The sequence below is a fragment of the Bos indicus x Bos taurus genome, chromosome 24 (assembly GCF_003369695.1).
Source record: "Bos indicus x Bos taurus breed Angus x Brahman F1 hybrid chromosome 24, Bos_hybrid_MaternalHap_v2.0, whole genome shotgun sequence".
Taxonomy (NCBI): domain Eukaryota; kingdom Metazoa; phylum Chordata; class Mammalia; order Artiodactyla; family Bovidae; genus Bos; species Bos indicus x Bos taurus.
In genome coordinates, this window is record NC_040099.1 from 61,442,390 (window position 1) to 61,458,964 (window position 16,575).

Consider the following 16,575-nt stretch of genomic DNA (forward strand, 5'->3'; position numbering starts at 1 on the left):
AGCCAGTTGAGGGTGATTTCGGGCCCTGCGTGTTGCGCACTGCCTTCCAGAGGACTGAAGCTGAACCCTCCATGGCAGAACAGGGGCTTAGGGGGCCCCAGGCGGCTTTCCATCTCCCGGCCGTGTGGTCGCGTAGGAAGCCACACTCCCTGCGTTAAGACACACACACAAGCGCTACTTTTGTTGGGTTCCAGTTCATCATGCTTTCGTTTTCTTCTAGATCAGAAGCATGATGCTTTATTCTGTCCAAACAGGAACGGCAGAACCTGGAGAATCCTCTCCGTCTGCCTGTGACTAGAGCTGCTCCCATTGCGATTCCTCTCTTTTTCTAAAGCCACGGAAGTAAAACTGGCTTCAGACTGAATTTCAAGTACTTTCTAGTCATTGCTTTGGTCTTATTCTAATAAACTGAACTTCCCCCTAATTCATGCTCTTATCTATTTGGAGGAAAGTTGAAATGGCAGCTCAGATCATTTCCCAAATGGGGCCCCTCCAGCTGTTGTCTTTTCCTGAACTCATTTACAGGTCATTTGCTTTTCTGCGTCTTTAGGAAAACTGCTTTGCAGTTAACATTTAGAGGTTCTTGAGTCAGTTTTACATGTAAAAGAAATTGCCATGTCAGCCAGGAATGAACTGTGCACACAAAACGAAGTCTCTTGTTAGTTGGATGGTCAATACATCTTAAGAACTCTTCGAATACTGCTTTCCCTAGAGCAGCTCAGGTTTATGATGGCTCACTGAGAAGTGTACCACCCCGGGTATCCTAAGCATAGTCACTCACATCTTTTCCTCAGAAGATGAAACCACCCTCTGTCTCAGGTAAACCCACAGGACTTTTTCCCCTAGAAACCTCATTAAGCATGTATGACAATGCTGTCTGCATATCATTTGTGTATACTCTTCCTGTAAACGTTTTTAGGAGTCCTCCACTTTTCAAATTTAAAAGTCTCATCACAGCACTAGCCTGGCAGTCCCCTGGTTGAGAGTCTACGCGTCCACTGTAGGGGCATGAGTTAGGGTTAGGGTTAGGGTTAGGGTTAGCGATGCCTAGGCGGTGAGCTAAGGTCCTGCACGCAGCGTGTCACAGTCAAAAAAACCATGGCGTTCCTTGGATTATAAGCTGTTGGGTTTTGTTTTTTTTTCTCCTTTTCCGTTGTCAATACACGCTCTGAAGGATGAGATACTGTGTACTGGGGGAGGAAAAGGCAGTGGGCAGGCAGCCTGAGCCCACCAGCGTGCCTGTGTGGCAGCCTTCTCGATACCGGAAGCCGGGCTGAGCACCGGGGAGCAGGAATGACCCGAGAAAATGACCCGGGAGCCCGCCCAGTGCGCACCCCTGAGCAGAGTCTAAACCGTCTGCAGATGGGCTTCTGTGCTTTCTTGCTGGGGCTCCAGACAGACCTGCTTGGTCGAGCGCCTACAGGCAGAGGTTGAGCCTCACTCTGAGCAGAAGCGCCGGGGTGGCCAGAGTGCAGGGAGAGGACCACGGGAGTGAGGAATAAACCACGTTTTGAAAGATGCGTAGAATGCAGGGGCGGGTGGGCAGTCAGGGCAAAGACTTGCTCCTGGTCTGAGTCCACCCCCGGCTCAGAGCTCTCTCAGCCCCGCCCTGTGCGGAGCTTCTCCGTCCACCTTCAGGGGTTTCTGCCCTGGATCCCGTGCCATAACACCGCTGACTTCCCACCTCTAGGTCACAAAGGAGGCCCACGCGCCATCAGCGGCTTCTCATCAACGCCCTGCTCGTCTGCCTGCTTTCCTTCCTTCCCGCAGAGCCGAGGCCCCTGATGGCTCCACCCTCATCGCCGCCTCGCACAGCGCCTCCTCCTCCTCGCGGGCCGGGCGCCGAGGGTGCGGGCGTGGGGCAGATGGACGCTGGGCCTGCGCCCGCAGAGCGCTGAAGACTCGGCTCTTGGGCGGAAAGCAGGACTAACGTTCCCTTGCTCATAGAACACCAGCAAGACCGTGTCTGGTTGTTTTTCTCCAGCTGGCGGAGTTTCACTTGAGCAGCTCTGTGTCCCCACTTGGGGGATGACGGAGGCGGTGGGGGTTAGGAGCGCACCGGCCCCAGGGCAATCCTCCTGCAGCCCATCCTCGGACGGAGATACACATGCCCATCTGTTGACAAAGTTTGCACACTCAGGATGAACTTCACTCAGTAGGAGGCGGGGGCGCTGCATATCCTGGAGGGAAGCCCTCCAGTGGTCGGCACCCCCACCCCAGGCTGGACGTGCGCCTTGGCCTCCGCTGGAAATCACTGACTTGTCACTTCAGCCAGGCTTCCGCTAGAAGCACCCTCGGGTCTCCAGGCTCCGTCCTTGAGCTGAGTCCATCCTCCACCGTCCACTGGGCCAGAACGAGCATCAGCGGTCTATCCCGGCGGCGCCCTGGGCCGCCGCGGCCTCCAGCGGCTCTGTCTCCTCCGCCGGCCTCGGCTGCTGCGCCTCCAGCTTCCAGCTGCCCTGGGGGCTACAGCTCAGTCATGACCAGGCCCGGGCCACTTCCAGGACGAGGCCGGCGTCTGCGCGCCTGCGCTCTCCTTGTTCGGACCCCGCGCCGCCCCGTTCCCCCCGGCTCTGCCTTTGGCCGCCTCTCTGCCCGTTTCGCAGGCTCTTCCGCCGGATCTTAAGGGCCAGGCTCCGTGCTCCTCCTCTCACGCACCCAGGCTCCTCCAGTGGGGGCTCATCCCCGGCCCCTCCCCGGTCCACACGCCCCCGGGACCCCCTCCCAGGCCTCAGGCCCCACGAGCCCCGCGGGCCTCAGATGGGCCCCTCCGCGAGCCCGCCGGGCGGAACCTGCCTCCAGGCGGCTTCCGACGTGGGCCTCCGTGGATTCGTCCAGCCTGCCCGCGGTTCTACCACAGGTTGGCACGGAGAAACGCAGGGCCCGCGTGCTGCCGCCCTGGCAGCCCCTCTGACCGGTCAGAGCTGGAAGGAGCTTTGAGTTTCAAAATGTCTGCCGTTCAACAAAATGTTCCTTTCCTCCCTGGATTGAGGGCCGTGACTTGTGTTAATTCAGTTCTTGGCAGGAGCTGCAGGCGGCGTGGGGTGCGGTGGTGTCACCGGTCTGCGGAGGGTCCCTTGCAGTCCGTGGGAGGAGTCCCCCCTGTTTGAGTCCTGCTGCGGGCACTCCATGCCAGGCTGGCTCAGGTCGGAGGTGCAACCGTTCTGAGCTGTTGTGTGGACTAGGCGTTTCCCTGGTTCAGTTTAACAGAGGAGCCCCCTGCGCTGGGAGAGGTGCCTGGTGAGCTGGCCGCCCACCCCTTACAGGGTCACCTTCTGTCCAGGGTGTGTTTATTAACAGCCTGGGAATAGACCACTTTGTCTGTGGTTAGGTTTTTCCCTGTATCTCCATTTTAAATTGCTTATTTAGTCCAGGACAAGCCATTTCACATTCTCCATAATCAATAAATATCAAGTAAATTCTTCCAAAACCAAGTGGAAACCACAGTCTGGATAATGAGCTGACTTGTGCCTTTAATGAATCTCTGCCACGGTCGCCTTGGTGGGCAGCTCACTGCTTTCATGACGTTCTTCCTGAGCGGACACAAATTAGAACAGGCACCCTTCGGGGTTTTCTCAGGAAGCACGACTCATCCTAGCACATGGAATGGACGTGGCCTGATTCAATCAGACTCCTCCAGGACCTGCTGTAGCGCTTGGGCGGAGGGTGTGTGCACACAGCGGGCCCCGGGGGGCCCAGCACCACCAGCGCGAAGCCTCCACCGGAGCCTGAAGAACAGAGTGGTCTCCCGGAGTGTGTGTTCGGCCCTCAATGCACAGAGGAACAGCTGGATGTGGAAGGAAAATACCAGCTCTTCCCTTTTTTGGGGTTTGCATTTCTGCAAGTTGTGAGAGTTAAATTCATATACCGCAGGACTCCCCTGGGACACCAGGGGGCCTTCACCTCCCTTCCAGTGCAGGGGGTGAGGGTTCGATGCCTGGTTGGAGAGCTAAGATTCCACAAGCCTCGTGGCTGAAATCGCGGCCAAAAAACCAAAACATAAAACAGAATCAACAGAATCAATATCGTAACAAATTCAATAAAGACTTTAAAAATGGTCCACATCAAAAAAATCTTAAAAAGAGAAAAATCATACCCTGCTTTAGAGAAGTGTCGGACGCTGCTTTGCCTTAGTGGTTGGCTTGATCTTGATGGCAGCTCTAGGAGGTGAAGACTGATATAATCCTTGTGTTTTCACAGGAAGCACAGGCTCAGGTGGTTCCAGTGATCAGCCGCAGGTCAGGTCACTGGAGGTGTCAGCCGCCTGGCTGGCCCCCAGGCAGTCTCTTATCGCTGTTGTTTAACCATTTCGTGGGTGAGCCTGTCTTCACCATGTGATTACATGGATGTATTAATAGCTTCCCTGGGGGCTCAGACGGTAAAGAGTCCGCCTGCAACAAAGGAGACCCAGGTTCGGGTTTGATCCCTGGATTGGGAAGATCTCCTGGAGAAGGAAATGGCAACCCACTGCAGTATTCTTCCCTGGAGAATCCCATGGACAGAGGAGCCTGGTGGGTTACAGTCCATGGGGTCTCAAAGAGTTGGACACAACTGAGTAACTAACACTTTCACTTTAGTTTTTAAAGGAAACGCCACACTGTTCTCCATAGTAACTTTTGGTTTGCATTTCAACTAACAATGCAAGAGGGTTCCCTTTTCTCCACATCCCCTCCACCATTTATTGTTTGTAGATTTTTCGATGATGGCCATTCTGACCGGTGTGAGGTGATACCTTATTGTAGTTTTGATTTGCATTTCCCTAATAATAAGTGATGTTGAGCATCTTTTCATGTGTGTGCCAGGAGATCTGTATGTCTCCTTTAGAGAAATGTCTTTTTAGTTCTGCTACCTGTTTTTTGATGAGGTTTTTTGTTTTTTTGATGTTGAGCTGCATGAGCTGTTTGTATATTTTGGAGATTAATCCTTTGTCAGTTTTTTCATTTGCAAATATTTTTCTCCCATTCGGAGGGTTGTCTTTTCACCTTGTTTATGATTTCCTTTGCGAGGTAAAAGCTTTTAGGTTTAACTCAATCCCATTTGTTTATTTTTTATTTATTTTTATTACTCTAGGAAGTCAATCAAAAAAGATCTTGCTGCAATTTATGTCATAGAGTGTTCTAGCTATGTTTTCCTCTAAGAATTTTACAGTGTCCAGCCTTGTGTTTGCGTCTTTAATCCATTTTGAGTGTATTTCTGTGTGGTAGGGAGTGTTCTAGTTTCCTTCTTGTCCGTGCAGCTGGCCGGTCTTCCCAGCGCCGCTCCCTGCAGAGGCTGTCTTTTCTCCCTGTGCACTCCTGCTGCTTTGTTACAGATTAGGTGACTGGGTGCTGGGGTTCGTCTCTCGGCTTTCTCTCCTGCTCCGTTGGTCTGTGTTTCGGTTCCTGCGCCAGGACCACACTGTCCTGATGACTGCAGCTTCCTTAGATGGTCTCATCTCTGCCTCCTTCTGTCCACTTCCATCAGCCAGATCTGATCCTGGCTCAGATGTCACCTCCTCAGAAGGGTCTCCTTGACCACCCAACCTAAGGTGGCCCCTTCAGAATCACCCTGTATTACATGGCTGCATTTTGATTTCTTCATATTCTTTGTCAGTGCTAACAGGAGCGTGTTTATTCTTTGCGCAGTATTCCTTCGTCATATTGGAGGCTTCATGGAGTGAAAACTCGCCTGTAATTGTGAAGTGTCCCCAGTGCAACCAACAGTACCAGGCCCCCAGGCGGCAGGGACCAAACCAGCCGTCCAAGTGGACGTGCAAATGACTTCCTCCTCCTTCACCGTGACTTCTTCTGAAGGTCGAGAATGGCTTACAGAATACTTGGGATAATTCCAGGCCATGGTGGCTGCAGAAAGTCGAGGGAGATTTTGTTTTGACAGCATCTTTTAGCCTCAGCTTTCTTAGTCTGGTGAACTAAGTGCCGGGGGTCCCAAGTGAATGACCCCGGGGATTCAATCTCTTACTGAGGAGGATCCCACCCAAAGGTCACCCCTGGGACAGCCCAAGCAGAAAGAAGCCTGGCGGGTGAAGGATAGTCAGGTCATGGAGGGGTTGATGACATAAAGGGCACACTGGCTTCCAGGGAACGGGAGGGGCCCTGCTGGGAGCCAAGGTGTGGGAGGGCGGAGGCCATGTCCTCGCCCCTCGCCCCCCCCAGCAGTGTGGACCCCACCCTCCTGACTGCCCCGTGGTCGGTCACAGACTCCTCCTTTCGTCTCACAGGATGCGTTTCCGGGGCCTCTCGCCAACCTCTTGCCTCTCTTCTCTTTGCCAAATCCTAGGGCCAACTATGTCTCCTCCTGACCTCTCTGAAGCTGCTGACTCCATGAATCACTTTCTATCACTCTTGGCAGGCTTCCTTACAGAAAAAAAAAACAAAACCCCTTTTGCTAGATTAATATTGACCACAAAGGATACATTTTACACTTTTTTTTTTTTTAGTCTCATTTTTCAATCTCAATGGATTCAACTTGTTGCAGCTACAATACATTGCAATTAAATATTGGAGGCAGGAGCTGGGGACAAAAAATATCAATAGAATGTGTGTTAAATATTGAAGTTTTCAAGATAAAAATGAATCACCTTATTATTTCCTGTGGACAGGTAACTGCTTAGCACTGCGCACTCCTGGTGGCAAAAGCATCGATCAGCGTCTGCGTGTGTCCACAGCTTTGAGCACAACGGCCAGCGCTCTTTGTGGCGTTTGTTCCCTTGAAGCAGGCGCTCAAGCCAGGGTCGTGGTTCCCCCTATGACAGCAGCAGTATGTGCAGGGCTGGGACACCAGTGTCTGGACTCAGGAGACTGTTGAGTTTGAGGCTCTGTGGTGAGCTCACACTGAGGAATGCTCTGCTTCCAGCTGCTCTGCCCCCGAATAGATCACCAGTGACAATGCTTGAGAAAGAAATTGGAGAATTACTGTTTGAGGGCAAATTCAAGACTGCTCTACCAGAACTTATTCACACACACACACAGAGTGGATGATGCCCTGAGTGCAGTGCGACTCTAACTGAGTTTTGAAATCTTGATAGAATATACTGGATGCACTGTAATGGCAGAAAGTGAAGAGGAACTAAAGAGCCTCTTGATGAAGGGTGGAAGAGGAGAGTGAAAAAAAAAAAACTGGCTTAAAACTCAACATTCAAAAAACAAAGATCATGGCATCCAGTCTGATCACTTCATGGCAAATAGATGGGGAAACAATGGAAACAGTGAGAGACTTTGGGGGCTCCAAAATCACTGCAGACAGTGACTGCAGTCATGAAGGTAAAAGATGCTTGCTCCTTGTAAGAAAAGCTATGACCAACCTAGTTGGTGTATTAAAAAGCAGAGGCATCACTTTGCTGACAAAGGTCCATACAGTCAAAGCTATGGTTTTTCCAGTAGTCATGGATGGATGTGAGAGTTTTCTTTATGGAAAACTGACTGCCGAAGAATTGAAGCGTTTGAACTGTGGTGTTGGAGAAGACTCTTGAGAGTCCCTTGGGCTGCAAGGAGGTCAAATCAGTCAATCCTAAAGGAAATCAGTCCTGAATATTCATTGGAAGGACTGATGCTGAAGCTGAAACTCCAATACTTTGGCCACCTGAAAAGACCCTGATGCTGGGAAAGATTGAAGGGGGGAGGAGAAGAGAGTGGCAGAGGATGAGATTGGTTAGATAGCATAAGTGACTCAACGAACATGAATTTGAGCAAACTGTGAGAGAGTGAAGGACAGGGAAGACTGGTGTGCTGCAGTCCATGGAGTTGCAAAGAGTCAGACACGACTTACCAGTTGGATAATGACAACTGGATTCTAACACCTGTTGGGAGACTTTTGTCTCAAGAGGCTTTAGCCTCTTGTGTGTTGTTTTTGATGATGATTCCAATACAAAATCCACTTCCAATACACAAATGTGGAGAAAACCATGAAGTGATCTGAGTGCGCGTGTTCAGAGATGAGTGTCCTATCTGAGGTTATGAAGCTAAACCCACACCTGAGCTCAGGACCACGGGTACCCGTGCCCTCACAGGCACACACACTCTGCACACACGCTGCTGCCCTGAGTGCAGTGCGACTTTAACTGAGCTTTGAAATCTTGATAGAATGTACTGGATGCACTCTAATGGCAGAAAGTGAAGAGGAACTAAAGAGCCTCTTGATGAAGGTGAAAGAGGAGAGTGAAAAAAACTCTCATCAGTCTCATCTGGTGGTGGGTACCCCCTTGCAGATCTCTCTTTAAGCAACTGGTTTTAGAATAGATCCCTGTGTGAGGTTGGCTTTGTCCTGGGTCTGATGCTCTGGAAACCAGACTGTAGGCTGGGACGGGAGACGGGCAGAGTTGACCTGACGTCTGCAGTGGACACAGTGCACTGGGGGCTGGGTCTTGTGCCAGGAGGGTCTGAGGTCAGGCAGGACCGGGGGCACGAGACTAACCACTCCAGGAGATGAAGGGCCATCTCCACGAGTCCTGAAAGGTTTGGGAACCGTGCATCTGATGGGGTCATCAGAACTGTTGGTGTGTTTTCCCCGCTGTGGTTCTCCTGCCCTGGCAGGCAGGTTCTTTACCACTGAGCCACCTTGGAAGCCTTTCTTGGCAGTGAGTCTCAACCCTGGCTCCACACAAGAGTACTTGGGGAGTATTAAAAAAAGATGCCAGGGTCGCACCCCGAGAAATTCTGATTTAAGTGGCCTGGGGGTGGGACCTCCATGAGTATTTTTGAAAGCCCCCAAGGTGATACCATTGTGCTTCCAGGGGGAAATCGTAGTAGTGGGAGGAGAAGGGGAGAAAATGGAGAGTTCTTTCTCCAGCTCTGGGTGAGGAAAGGACTCAAGTACCCCATTTAACAACTGGAAACCAGAGCACTGTTCACAGAACAAGGCCTGACATGGTGCTTCACCTCAAGAGACTCCTTCAAGGTCGGGGACAGGGCCTGGCAGGGCCACCAGTTCCCAGAGCCAGCTGGCCTGCAGGCAATGCATCTCCCCTGGTAAACGGGCGCTTCCTGTCAGAATCCCTGCATCTGAGGGGAGGGTGGGGACAGTGACAGGACCCGCATCTGAGGGGAGGAGGGTGGGTCAGTGACAGGACCTGCATCTGAGGGGAGGAGGGTGGGTCAGTGACAGGACCCGCGTCTGAGGGGAGGAGGGTGGGGACAGTGACAGGACCCGCGTCTGAGAGGAGGAGGAGGGTGGGGACAGTGACAGGACCCGCGTCTGAGGGGAGGAGGGTGGGGACAGTGACAGGACCCGCGTCTGAGGGGAGGAGGGTGGGGACAGTGACAGGACCCGTGTCTGAGGGGAGGAGGGTGGGGACAGTGACAGGACCCGTGTCTGAGGGGAGGAGGGTGGGGACAGTGACAGGACCCGCGTCTGAGGGGAGGAGGGTGGGTCAGTGACAGGACCCGTGTCTGAGGGGAGGAGGGTGGGGACAGTGACAGGACCCGCGTCTGAGGGGAGGAGGGTGGGTCAGTGACAGGACCCGTGTCTGAGGGGAGGAGGGAGGGGACAGTGACAGGACCCGCGTCTGAGGGGAGGAGGGTGGGTCAGTGACAGGACCCGCGTCTGAGGGGAGGAGGGTGGGTCAGTGACAGGACCCGTGTCTGAGGGGAGGAGGGAGGGGACAGTGACAGGACCCGCGTCTGAGCGGAGGAGGGTGGGTCAGTGACAGGACCCGTGTCTGAGGGGAGGAGGGTGGGGACAGTGACAGGACCCACGTCTGAGGGGAGGGTGGTGGGGACAGTGACAGGACCCGCGTCTGAGGGGAGGGTGGTGGGAACAGTGACAGGACCCGCGTCTGAGGGGAGGAGGGTGGGTCAGTGACAGGACCCGCGTCTGAGGGGAGGAGGGTGGGGACAGTGACAGGACCAGGACCAGGAAGTGGCCGCAGCTCCCGAGTGGCAGCAACTCAATTCCCCAGAGGAGCATACGTGGGCCCTGGACAGGGCCAGAGGGCACCACTGGCGGAAGACCTCAGGGTCGCCATTGCATGGACCCCGGGAGTGACTTGGGGGACCTGGGTGGGGCGAGGTGAGCTCAACCCCGTGGCCAGGTGACCCCTGGGGAGAGAACACCCCTCCTCTCTGACTTCCCATCAGAATGAGGGTGCGTGAGGTATCCAGCTGGTGCTTCTGGATCTCAGGCCTGGCCCTTCTGCAGGGCAAACCAGTTAACCTGTGAGCCTCAGCAGGGTGAGAAAACACGGGTCCCCTGGCAGACTTCCCAGAGGTTAACTGTGCCCCGTTGCAGCGCCTCTGGGAAGCCCTGTGGGCCCTCGTCGGGGTCTCCTCCCCGCCCTGCTTCCTCTCTCTCTGCACCTTCCTTCAGGCCCTGTCTCATACTGGCTTGAATTAAACGTCAGCGTCTAAAGTGGCAGAGCTGGCTGGAACTTGGAGTCTGACACGAGGATTTTATTTTATTTTAATTCACAGGATTTTATTTTCTTTTATTCACACCAGTCTCTTCCACTGAGTTAAAAGTCCAAGGCGTCTTAATAGCAGAGGTGTCATCATTTGTACAGCGCCCTCCAGCCTAAGGAACACACGTATTTATCATCTCGCCAAACTGTTGAAGTCTGCAGACAGACGCAACTACACCTGGACCTTGTCCAGTCTCTGTGTTATCAGGTGCAGAAGCTTCCCACCTCCAGACCACCTGTCAGTGAGAGATTTTTGATGCTCGAAGAACTGATTCCTCTTGGAATTCATCAGAGCCACCATATTGTGAACCTGAACTCTAAGGAGCAGTGTTGGAGCCAGACTCACCCGAGCGGACCATCCTGGGTGGCCATTTTCTTGCCCAGGAGCAGCCCCTCTCCCTTTATACCCTCCCTCCTCCAGCCTGTGCACTTAAGCCCTGGTTGTTGTTTAGTCGCTCAGTCGTGTCCGACTCTTTGTGACCCCATGGACTGCAGCAGACCTCCCTGTCCATCACCAACTCCTGGAGCTTACTCAAGCTCATGTCCATTGAGTCAGTGATGCCATCCATCCATCTCATCCTCTGTCGTCCCCTTCTCCTCCTGCCCTCAATCTTTCCTAGCATCAGGGTCTTTTCTAACAAGTCAGTTCTTCACATCAGGTGGCCAAAGTATTGGAGTTTCAGCTTCAGCATCAGTCCTTCCAATGAGTATTCAGGGTTGATTTCCTTTAGGATTGAATGGTTTTATCTCCTTGCTGTCCCTGGGGTCAATGTGGTAAGCACACCCGCTTCCATCATGGCTTACACACACTCGGACAATTCCCCGAAGGTCCTGAAGAGGCTTTATGTTAACAGTTGACCAGGTTGCCCGCCCTGCCCACCTCCCCTGGTCTTGCCCCCTCTGGGGTCCATCTGTCAGGGCTTTTCCTCTTCTCAGGGCCTGAGTGTGGTGCTAGTTCCTGGTGAACCAGACTTTGTAATAAAATCCTGCACAAGTAATCAGCTCTGAGTGGGAAGCGCAGGTGGCTCAGATGGTAAAAATCCACCTGCCAAGCAGGAGATGCAAGTTCCATCCCTGGGTCAGGAAGATCCCCTGGAGAAGGGAGTGGCAACCCACTCCAGTATTCTTGCCTGGGAAATCCCATGGACAGAGGAGCCTGGTGTGCTATAGTCCATGGGGTTGATTGTAAGGAGTGGGAAATGAGTTAGTGACTAAATCAAATTATGCATCGAGCAGTAACCATTTGTACTGATGTCCTATTGCAGAGCCTCACGTGGCTCTGAGCACATGTCTGTACAGCCAGGGCCCTGGGGGTGAGGCTGTGCAAGGAATGTGGGAGGCTTCTGGGTGGAGCTTTCTGATCATTTTGCATGATGTACTCTGCATACATCTGGCCTGGTGTGCTGCAGTCTATGGGATCGCAAGCCGGACATGACGGGGCAACTGAACAGCAACAACTCTGCGTGTAGGTTAGATAAGAGAGTGACAGTATACAGCCTTGATGTGCTCCTGTCTCAACTTGGAACCAGTCTGTCGTTCCACGTCTGGTTCTAACTGTTGCTTCTTGACTTGCATACAGATTTCTCAGGAGGCAGGTAAGATGTCTGTATTCCCATCTCTTTAAGAATTTTCCACAGTTTGTTGTGATCCACACAGTCCAAGACTTTAGCATAGTCAATGAAACAGAGGTAGAATTTTTTTTTAGAATCCTCTTGCTTTCTCTATGATCCAACAGATGTTGGCAATTTGATCTCTGATTCCTCTGCCTTTTCTAAATCCAGCTTGTACATCTGAATGTTCTCAGTTAAGATAAGCCCCAAAGATGGCATGTTATAAACACTGTTCTGCACCTTGGTTTTTTTTTCACCTAATAGTGTATCAGAGGTCTCTCCATGTCTGCACTTAGAGATCTTCCTTACGGCTTCTTACACTAGCGTGCCTACTGCTTCATGAAGAGTGGACAGCTTGTTTTACTCAGTCTGTGCATGGGTGTTTGGTTTGTTTTCTATGTTTCGCTGTCACATATAATGCCATCATGCTTTGCACAAACACTGCTTTGCTTTTCTTTCCAGTGTCTCTTTGGGATAGATTTCTAGAAGTGGGATTCCTGAGTCAAAGGATAAATGTGTATGGGATATCAGGAGGCATTGCAAGTTCCCCTTCCTAATGGTTGTTCATACTGTTTTGCATTAAAAAAAATTTACCCGTGCCACGAGGCATGCGGTCTCTTAGTTCCCTAACCAGGGATTGAACCTGCACCCCGTGAACTGGGAGCATGGCTCACCCTCCTGACTGCAAACACTGTGGATGACTTCTCCCTGATTTTGGACTATATATAAATGGGGTCACTTTTGTATCTGCCTTCTTTTGTTCAGCATTGTGAGATTCACCCATTATATCATGTGTAGCCATGGTTGGTTCTTTTTTATTGCTGTGTAGTATTTCATTTTTTGAGTTATGCTGCAGTTTATGTATTCATTCTACTGTTTGTGGGCATTTTAGTCGTTTCTTCTTTGAAGTGGTTATGAATAGTGTTGCTATTAACATTCTTGCTGAATTTCCGTGGAATTTTATACCTAGGAGTGGAATTTCTGGATCATAAGGTGTGCATATTCTCCAGTAGATATGGATGATTGATTTTCTGGAGTATTTATACTGAGATGCTCTCATTATTAGTATGTGAGATTTAGTTGTTCCATAATCTCATCAAACCTTGGTATTCTCTTTTATTTATTTAATTTAATTTTGTGCTGATGTTTGTGACCCCATGGGCTATAGCCTGCCGGGCTCCTCTCTCCGTGGAATTCTCCAGGCCAGAATACTGGAGAGGGTAGCCATTCCCTTCTCTAGGGGATCTTCCCAACCCAGGTCTCCCACACTGAAGGCGGATTCTTTATCAGCTGAGCCACCAGGGAAGCCTTACAAAATTTTATTTTAATGTTGAGCACCTTTTAATATGTTTAATGTGCTTATTAGTCATTTGGTTATATTCTTTTGTGAAGTAACTATTCAAGTCTTTTGTTCATTTATCTGTTGGGTTGCACATCTTTTTCTTGTTGACTTCTAGGACTTTTTACATATTCTGAAGATAAATTATTTGTTGGGTATATGTACTATGTCACCTTACACTCTGAGGCTTGCCTTTTCACCTTCTTAATGTTGCTTTGATGAGTAAAAGTCTCTAATTTCAATTAAGTCTAGTTGCCCAGTGTCTTTTTCTAGAGTTAGTGCATTTCAGATTTTTCCTGTTTTTTCCTGGATGATCTGGCATTTCATCTTTTACGTTGAGTTCTGCAGTCCATCTGGAGCTGGTTTCTGTGTGCAGTGTGAACCAGGCGTCCAGGCTGCGTTCCCTCCCACGTGTTTGTCGGTAGGTCCGACGCTGTCTGTCCAGGTTGGCTTTCCTTGTCGCATTGTCACCACGGTCGTCAGTCAGGCGATCATGCACGTTTCGGTCTGTGTCTGGACGTGCTGAGCTGTTTCATTAGTTTACTTGTCTGTTTTTATGCCCTTATCACGCTGTCTTGGTTGCTGCAGCTCTATAACAAGTCTTTTTCTCAATTGTAGAAAAATACCCATAACATAAAGCATCATCATTTTAACCATTTTTAAGTATACAGTTAAGTGGCGTTAAGTAGCTTCACAGTGTTGGGCAACTATCACCAGCGTACACATCCAGAATTGTTAAAATTTCAAACACTAAAAATTTTTAAATTTTACAAAGCATATAGCATAACGTGTGCGTCTTAACCATTTTTAAGCGGACAGTGCGGTAGTGCTAGCATATTTACATTGTTGTGCAACAGATCTCCAGGACGTTTTCATCTTCTGAAACACACTCTATACCCATCAAATAGCAACTCCCATTTTCCCTTGTCTCCTAGGAACTTGTGCTTTCTGTGAATCTGACTCTGCAGACGCCTCGGAGAGGTGGAGCCGCCAATGCTTGTCCTTTCATGTCTGCTTATTTCACTTAATAATGTCCTCAAGGCTCCTCTATGTTGTAATGGGTATCAGTTTCCTTTCTTTGCAAGGCTGAAGGATATCGTATGCGTAGACCACATTTTTGTGTATCCATTTATCCATTGATGGGCAACAGTTTGCTTCCGTCTTTTGGCTATTGTGAATAATGCTCCTATGAACATGAACAAACAAATGTCTACTTGAATAGATCAAAACAATTCTGGAAACTTCCAAAAAACAAAACTGGAGTTTTCCATGTACCTCCAAGTATTTACATAGCATTAAGTGTGAGAAGTAATCTAGAGATGATTTAAAATATACAGGAGGATGTGCGTAGGTTATATACAAATACTGTGCTATTTTCTATAAGGGACTTGAACATCCACAGATTTGGGTAGTCAGTGGGAGTGGGGGCCCCCTGAAACCAATCCCCATGAGATACCAAGTATTTCTGATCATACCGTAGTGACCCTGCCCAAGCGCATGGTCCCCTCTTCTTCAGGAGAGACGTTGGGCCCCTCAACACCCATCTCTTCTCAAACTGTCTCCTGGTTCTTGCTCCAGGCTCTGTGTCCAACTCACAGATGACCCTGAGTTTTGGGACCCCAGAAGAACTCACTCATCCTTGGTCACCTGCAGGTCCCAGCATCATACGCCTGGGCCCACAGGTGTCCTGGAGCTGAATGTGGAGGAAAGAGCGAGCCTGTGTTCAGGTCTGTGGTCCCCAGCCAGCTTGGCTTTGGTCAGTGAATTGGCTTGTGGCTTATTCCTTGGGCATGCAGTCAGAAGCCTGGTGGGGTAACGCGTTGATATACGAGCTTTGTTCTTCATCTTCTATCTTCCCCTGCCTCCATTTCATGCACCAGAGAGGCTCTGAGAGACGGGGGAAGTTCGAAGATCAGTCTGCTTAGTGCCAGTAGCTCTGTTTCTTTGGAATTGCTTGAGGAGTTGCCTTTAGGGGCTTCAAGAGGGAAGAGAAAAGAAGTTGGTAGGCTCAAGACTAGCAAGAGCCAGGTCTCTGGTGAAGTGGCAATGCTCTAAAAGGTTCCCATGTGGGATGCCACATCGCCTGGGCCCTGGACACCGGAGTTGCCAACAGTGACAGAGATGGGAGCCCTCAAGCAAAGCGCGAGTGGCTGGCCACTGGTTTGGAGACAGAGTAAGCTTGGGCACTCAGCAGCAACCAGGAAAGACGAAGGAACACAGGTGTCTCCCAGGTGCTCTGGGTTGGCCCCAAACATTAGAAGCTCAGTCTTGGGCTAGAGGATATGGGTGTGTGTGTGTGCGCACGAGTAGCTAATTAATGGTGGTCAAGGTTGCGTTTCCTGTTAACTTGGTGGATGGCGATTTTTAAGGGTTGGATTGTGTCCTCTGAAAAGATATTTTGAAGTCTAACCTGTAGTACTTCAGAATGTGACCTTATTTGGAAATAAGGTCTTTATAAAGGTGAGCAAGTTACAATGAGGTCACTAGGGTGGGCCCTAATCCGTGATGCCTGGTGTCCTTACAGGAGAGGAAATTTGGACGAAGAGACACAGGGAACACCATGAGCTCCAGAGCAGTGAGAGGACATCCTTTTTCAGGGGTGTATAGTTGATTTTTCAGGGGTGTATAGTTGATTTTTTCAGGGGTGTGTAGTTGATTTTTTCAGGGGTGTGTAGTTGATTTTTCAGGGGTGTGTAGTTGATTTTTCAGGGGTGTGTAGTTGATTTTTTCAGGGATGTGTAGTTGATTTTTTCAGGGGTGTGTAGTTGATTTTTTCAGGGGTGTGTAGTTGATTTTTTCAGGGGTGTGTAGTTGATTTTTCAGGGGTGTGTAGTTGATTTTTTCAGGGGTGTGTAGTTGATTTTTTCAGGGGTGTGTAGTTGATTTTTTCAGGGGTGTGTAGTTGATTTTTTCAGGGGTGTGTAGTTGATTTTTTCAGGGGTGTATAGTTGATTTTTTCAGGGGTGTATAGTTGATTTTTTCAGGGGTGTGTAGTTGATTTTTCAGGGGTGTGTAGTTGATTTTTTCAGGGGTGTGTAGTTGATTTTTTCAGGGGTGTGTAGTTGATTTTTTCAGGGGTGTATAGTTGATTTTTTTCAGGGGTGTATAGTTGATTTTTCAGGGGTGTATAGTTGATTTTATCAGGGGTGTATAGTTGATTTTTTCAGGGGTGTGTAGTTGATTTTTTCAGGGCTGTGTAGTTGATTTTTCAGGGATGTGTAGTTGATTTTTTCAGG